This window comes from Prinia subflava, chromosome 1 (assembly GCF_021018805.1).
Source record: "Prinia subflava isolate CZ2003 ecotype Zambia chromosome 1, Cam_Psub_1.2, whole genome shotgun sequence".
In the NCBI taxonomy this organism is placed as follows: domain Eukaryota; kingdom Metazoa; phylum Chordata; class Aves; order Passeriformes; family Cisticolidae; genus Prinia; species Prinia subflava.
In genome coordinates this window covers 69,159,561-69,167,034 of record NC_086247.1, presented here as the reverse complement: position 1 = coordinate 69,167,034, position 7,474 = coordinate 69,159,561, and the positions used below count along the sequence as shown (strand labels likewise).

The 7,474-nt window shown below is 37.7% G+C and overlaps 1 long non-coding RNA gene across 1 annotated transcript; it reads right to left on the bottom strand.

Moving 5' to 3' along the window:
- Nucleotides 1–201: 201 nt before the first annotated feature.
- LOC134562527 (uncharacterized) lies at nt 202–4,511 on the bottom strand. Its single transcript, XR_010083196.1, has 2 exons — nt 4,429–4,511; nt 202–2,637 (listed from the first exon to the last, which is right to left on the bottom strand). It is a non-coding gene; the product is annotated as an uncharacterized LOC134562527 (long non-coding RNA).
- Between the last annotated feature and the right edge of the window lie 2,963 nt (nt 4,512–7,474).

Below are 7,474 nucleotides of genomic sequence, written 5' to 3'. Positions count from 1 at the left end.
TGGAAACAATTAATTTTCACTGCTAGTGTCTTGGTGAAGATTAAATATCTACTAAATATATTTATAGTATCCCAAATACCTTTTTTAATGTTCTGATGACTCTACCCCGAAATGAAAACGGAGGGATTTTTTCTTACCAAACAGGAATGGAGGAGCTGGGGAAAAAAAAAAAGGAAAAAAAAAAAAAAGAAAGAAAAAAAGAAAAAAAGAAAAAAAAAAAGAAAAAAAGAAAAAAAAAAAAAAAGAAAAAAAAAAGAAGCAACTTAGTAAGACTGCAGTTTGCCAGAAAGTGGGTAGCATATAATGACAGCAACACAGGGCTATAAACTGCCACTGCCTCCATATGAACTGGTTTTTTCATAATGAAATGCTTCACATCCATCCATAAAACTTATTTCTCTACTTGCTTAGTGCCCAATTCTGTTCTAATTCATTCACTTTGGAAGTGACATAACTGCCCTCTGGAATAGTTCACTTTGCTCCGAGTCTCAGGCAGATTATTCCACTACAGGCAATCTCTCCCTGACTGTTCTGCACTGAGCTGTTTTGCATTTCATTCAGCTTGTCTGGGTACCTGCCTCTGCAGCTTTGCAGTCATCTTGATTACATGACACTTTAAGAGCTCTAACAGGCAGGATCCCTCTGTGAATCCTTTTGTAGAAAATCGTTTGAAAAAATAGCCATATTTAGTTCCATTTGTAGGCAGCAAAATTCCTTTCCCTCTCAGCATTTTTAACTCAGATGTTCTAATTGTGACATTTTATCCTTTCCTCTTTCCTTCTCAACCCTTCTTTTTAACCTTTGTGAAAGCTGGGATATATTCTTACATCTCCAGGAGATGAATCTTTAAATTAAATATCAAGTATCACAAGTCTCATGATACAATCACAAGGGTGAAAAGCACCATGGAATTCAAGATAGTATGTACTTCAGCCATCAGAGCAAACTAAAGTCATGTTCACCCAGAGGTATGGAAGCAGATCTGCAATATGATGCATAGCCTAAAGAAACTCAAAGAATTAATCAATCATTTGCAGGAAGATGTTGAATTTTAAAAACTTTTGTATTTACATTTTTATATTCTTATATATTTAGGATGAATGACTAATTTTCTAAAATGAATGAAAGATGCATATTCATTAAAGCATGGTCAACAGGATCTTGTCTGGTCTGGTCTGGTATCCTACCCTACCCTACCCTACCCTACCCTACCCTACCCTACCCTACCCTATCCTATCCTATCCTATCCTATCCTATCCTATCCTATCCTATCCTATCCTTGGATCTCCTCTCCTTGAATCTCCTCTCCTCGAATCTCCTCTCCCCTCCCCAATCCATGGTTGATTTGTCCATGCATTTTTCATCCGTTCATGCAAAAAAGGAAAAAAAATCTCCAAAAAAGTTTAATCACTGAGAAAAAAATAGTTCTGAAGTCATGAGAAGCTGCATACTCCTTCATTCTGACCTTGAATTGCTTCATAAACAAGAAAAGTTATTTCAACCAAAAAAAAAAAAAAAAAAAAAAAAAAAAAAAAAAAAAAAAGGTTTTTTTTTTGAATGCCCTGGATCCATGCACTAGCTACTCTATAGAATAATTCTCATTGGTTAGATTAGAAAGTGAATGTAGTGTTTTTGGTTGTCCAATCTGAGTTTCACGGCCAATGCACCAATTAAATGGTGGGTCTAATGCTGGTCAAATGCCAATGCACCCTCTAGAATTATTTACTCATTTTCTGCTGTGAGATAAGACTTAATAGGAGAGCAAGCATAGCGGGCTCAAACTTTAAAGGGTATAAAGAAAACTTTATTAACAGAATTAAAACAAAAAATAGTAAGAAATCAGAACAAACCTTCAGAACGCTTCTCCTCCCCCTACACCCCCTTTTCTTTCCCATAAAACATAAAAACTTGGACTTTCAGTCAGGTTACTACCTCTAAAATAATCTTTCGTCAGTTCACTTATGGAATGGAGTCTCTCTTGCCATGCCATGGAGACTTCTCCCAAGAAACAGTTCTCTTGTGGCATTAATGTCCCAGTGAATCAGTTGCCTAGGAATGGAAAATCCATCTGCAGTGTGAAAGTTCCTCCCATCCTTTCAGCCTTCCCACAGCTGTTCAAAAGCAAAGGTTCTCTTCATCTATCACTAAAATCATCTCTGGAACAGATGTTACTTTCTTTCTTCTTCCCTGGGAGCAAAAGGTCTTCATCACTTTTCTCTCTCTGTTCAAGCTTCTCATTTGGATCACAGCTACTTCAACATCTGCTTGCTTCAGCATGGGTGCCTTTGCTCCCATTAACTGTTTGAATGCTCCATCCTGCCACGGTTTTCATGAATTACAAGGATATTCTAGTATATCATAGTCCATCATGATGGCTTTACAAAAGAATTTCAGCCCAAGAAGAAGACATCTCTTCATATGCCTCCCATCTGGGATTTGACTCCTTCTTTACTGACTTAAGTGTCTTCATGTTGTTTCTCTATGTGCCTTAATGCTTGCCTTTTCTCTCACTCAAGAGAGGATTGGTGTCTGCAAGTTTCATCTGTGCAGTAAAAGAGTTAATATCTCTCCCGCGCCTGCAGACAGCCATGCGATTTCTGCCGCAGGGCGATGGCTTCCTCTCCCGGTGCCAGGCGCCTGAGGATAAAAGTCAGCAGTGTCAGAATTTCCGCTGTGCTGCTCCCAGCCCCGGGCTCACTGGAACCGGCCCAGCACGGCCAGGTCAGCCCTGCCGCGGAGCAGGGCCCAGCTCGGCCCCGCCAGGCCACACGGGCGGCGCAGGGCCTGCACAGCCAGCCCAGTTACTGCTGCAAAGCCGGGAGCAAGAGATCTTTTCCAGGCTTGTTCATTTTAAAATGGGAATCTCACAGAGGCGTTCAGCTCTACAATTGGCTTATCACCATGCCTATTCTCAAAGCCAGCCAGCAATTGGTTTTGCCAGGCACAGAGGAAGCTCTTAGCAGTTTCTCTTGGAAAATTACTTCTGTGGCTGACTCCTTCCCTCTTCACCAAAAACCAATTAATGCAAAACCAACACACTGAAGGACAGGGATCACAAACTAAAGAATAGCAATAATGATTTTAACATTCCTTTTATTTACTTGCTAGCAAAGGTTGAAAATTATAAATGTATCTGAATTACCAGTATTTTCAATATGAAACATATTTATCACAGGGGAAAAAAAAAACCTCCAGATTTTTCTAAAGAAATGCTGCATTTCATTATCAGCACATTTTTCTCATTGACATGTAACCGATTATTTCACCAAGTCCAGTTTTCGCATTTCTATTTCTTTTCTATTTTTTTTAAGACATACCTGAAATATTTGTTACCTCCTATGCTTATTGGGCATGGATTTCATTATCTAAGTAATAAAATATCTTCTGTGAGAAGGTAGTTTTCTTTGGTTTTGTAAAATCTGAGTTCAAATTTCTTCCAATATGCAATGAAGGTAAATAAGATAGAAAAGGGAAGAAAGGCTGAATCCTGGATTTAGATAGTGGATGCTAGGTCAGATTCTCAGCATTTTTTAAATTCCATTTTTATTCATCATGTGACCTCAATAACACTAATAACTAATAAAATCTGTAACTGACTGTTCATCATATGTACTGACTGATCTTGCTGTGACTATGTACGTATAATTCTTTTACCAATATCATTTACTTTGGTTATATGGTAGGTATGTCTAAACAAACTTCTTCACTTTAAATGGATTGAACTGCAAATGAGCCAACTAATTTCTGAGAAATAAGCTAGCAAAGGTCATTTAAAACAAAATGAAAATCAAACTCAAGCCTTGGAACGTAGAGCCCTGAATTTTGTTGATTTGTGTTCTGCTTATAAATCAGACCCATCATTTTTTTATAGTGTAAAAAAGACAATCTCCAAAACCTGTCACTTAAAATTCTAGACAGATATATCTGTGATGTAAACCCTCCCCTCAGCCAAAACAGGAATGAATATATAAAATAGACCTGAAAATACCTTTATGATGCCATCATCCAAGAATTGAAATATGTGCTTGTTAAAACCCAGACTCTGAAATGATCACTTTTTATATGCAACTTTCAGGCTGTAGTAATTAAATATCTTGTTATTTCACTGGCACTGAAAAGATAGTGTGATCCGTGCTTCTGTGTATAGCTCTGCACATCCTATAATTTTCTGACATCTCTCACACTACTTTTTTGTCTAAGAAAAATAATGCACCTTAGCTGATACTAATCTCATGCAACAGTACAAATCAATGAGGAGCATAGGCATCTGAAGTACAGTAGAAAATGAAAATGCTGCATGTTAAGGATTCTAAAAAAAGCTGCTTTTATTCAGTTCTCTTCCTAGTCCCTTTCAGTATCATGATATCCTGAAATCTCTGCACACCCAGAAGTATGACCTCAACAATAGCCTTTTGTGGCTGTACTTACATGAAGCATTTTCATGTACTGATGAACGATGTCTTTAAAATGTAGAATGGAATAATAAACCTTTCATCCTTGCTTTGTTTTCCACTCTAACTTCTTAAAGTGCTCCTGGCATATTAGGGCTTTTCTTAACCTTAAATGGAAGTTTTCATACACACAGCATAATACAGACAACAGATGTCAAATTACAGTGAACGTAAACATTTAGTATTTAGAAAAACACAAATATTTTCTCAGTTGCTTAGCCCACAAATATGAGAAACAACAACAAACTTTTGGTGATTTATGTCTTCACGGACCTATTGCTGGAAATAGAAATCCAGTTTTGAACTCAGTTATGTTCAATTTGAAAAGGAACAAACAACTCCACATATCACTCATATTTCTCCAGAATTAAAGCACTGCCATTGAAAAATTAGTTTAGCCTGCAGCTGCTTTCTACCTTGAAGTAAAGATGCTCAACTACTAATGATGTTTCTGTATGAATTATCTTTTTATTTAACCATGTAAGTTTATTATATAGAATAATTATGAATGTGACACACTGTTTTCTCCAGTAAAACACATATCTTTCTAGCAAGACTGTTCCTGACTGTTTTTTATCATTTTCCAATCTCTGCATTACAGCTACTGTCTTGCACTTAACAGAGGAGAGAGTGAATTTGTTTCTGATCCTCAAACATTTATTTCTCCATGCTGGTGTCTTCTAAATGATACCCTTGAAAACAGGAACAGGAACAGAGCAGCAATCAACCTGAAAAGCATGTACAATCACTTGAAGTGTCTGAACCCAGACCTAAAATGAAGGACTCAGACCCATTTCTTCAGCAAATGTGCCATTTTTTTTTTCTTGGAGTGGAAGCAACATGCATAAAACATCCTTATATGAACATTTATCAGTGCAAACAACATTATGTATCAAAACATTGTCTGCTTTACCTACATGGGAAAGCTTTGTCTTCCCTTTCACAAAGACAGTGAAAATTTTTGGACAGGAAATGGAAAAGACTTGGCCACAGCAGTAGCAGTGCTGAAGCGCACCTGTGTTACCAAGGTGACAGCTCTTACAGACTCATACCCAACACATCAGTAACCAGGAGTTTAACTAGAGAAGTCTCTAGAAACTGGATCTCTGTCTTGAACAGAATAAAAGTTTCATGAAGCTTCTCCTTCTTCACAGACTTTTGCCCAGAACTGTCTAGAACTATATAGCTGAAATATAAAAATTCCTTCAACATAAAAAATTAGATCAATTTTACAAGAATATTTCAATGAAGCTAATTCATATACCTGTACTGTTACGTGATAATTTTCCCATCAGTGAAACCGCTTAAAATAACTTTCAGGAAGGATTTTAACATATGATGTGAATACTATGATGTATTGTTATAATAACATAGGCAAAATATCCTAATGTGCTCCCAGACTTCTGGAAGGAGCATGAAGGTATGTGTATTCCAGTTCTCACATATTCCAGTCCTTATTCCTTACGGAAGCCTTACTGCACATTTTTAGTGGAATGGGATTCTTCTGAATTAAGTGGTCAATAAAACAAGATGTGAATGTCTGTAAGTCCGTTTTTTACCCTCAGTAGAATATTTACCTAAAATGATGAAGACCTGCAGGACAATACCCTGCACAGCCAGCTGATCCTTCTTTGCTCTGCGGAAGACCAACAGGAGTTTAGACCCATTAGAGCTGCCAGATTTGAAAAGCATCAAGCCTTACCTTGTTCAAGTGCAATGATTCTAGAAGTCACACAACTCACACCTTTAGTTGTTAAGGAACATGCTACTTTTATCCCTCCAGAGGGGCTGTGCATGGCTGCTGACCCCTTTCCTCCTGGCAGCCTGCCCAGACTGACATCAGCAGTAGCACAGGCCGTGTGCTTCCCATGCTATCCACACCAGGCATAATTCCCTCATATTGCTCCACTGTTGGTCTAGCCAGCATGCAACACAACTCTCACTCACTTTCTACCAGCATTTTCATGGTTGGCTGCTGCTGCCAGATGAGCCAGTGTCCCTGTCACCCCACTGGAGCCTCGGCATCACTTAGTGGTTCCGTGTTTGCTGCAGGTGGTTGAGTGGGCACGTTGTTACTAGTCTTTCTTGTGGTATTAATAAAGCTGTGTTTTATAACACGTTGTCAAGCTGCATTACACTTCAGGCCACATTTGCACAATCAGCCCGGTAAAAGCACACCTGTCCATACCATAAGGACCTCCAGTATCTTTGCATCCTTCCGTACCATTGCTGCTGCAGTCACAAATGTCTTTGACAAGTGATGTTTACTAGGTTAAAAAAGAAAAATTAAGAAAAAGGTTTTTTATCAGCTAAGCAAAATATTGCTGCAACAATTGTATTGAATTTGTCAAAGCTGGTTCATGGAACTTGCTTTGTAGTGGATTTTCCTAGAAGCTAAGGCATTAGGAGCATAAGTTTCATAGGCCAAAGAAAAATCATTCTTATATAGTGAATTCTCATCACAAGAAAGCTAAGAAAAGTGAATGGATTTTTCAAGATATAACAGAATTTCTTGGGTTTTTTTAGATCAACACTCTCACTAACCGAATTGCTGTCTTATCTATTTCCAGACATACACTGAGAAATCAGTGTTTACTTTCCTTTTGTTAAGTAGATAGCATGTATTGAGAAGAGATAGTGTTTTGAAATTGCTTAGCTAACACAAAGAAATTTGCCACTGTGGTTTCATAGAATAGCCACAGGTTTTTTTTGTTTAGGTTTTATTGTGAGATTTCTTTTTCTGCTGCTGTCATTCAGAAATATCTACAGTAGCTTGTCACACAGAAGTTCAGCTTTGAGGTATGGAAGGTACTTCAGGGCATTTTTTCAGACTGGATGTAATTACATTTTTATGAATTCATCTTTCCTTGACAGAAAGATTTAGATGTACTTGATTTTTGATTGTGCTGTAGACTATGGTAAAAATTCATGGGATATTAAGAAACCAGCTGAGAGACAAACCTCACGAAAAATATCAGCCAAAGTAAACTGAGGTGGAAAAAGAGAAGGGTGAGAAAAAGTCA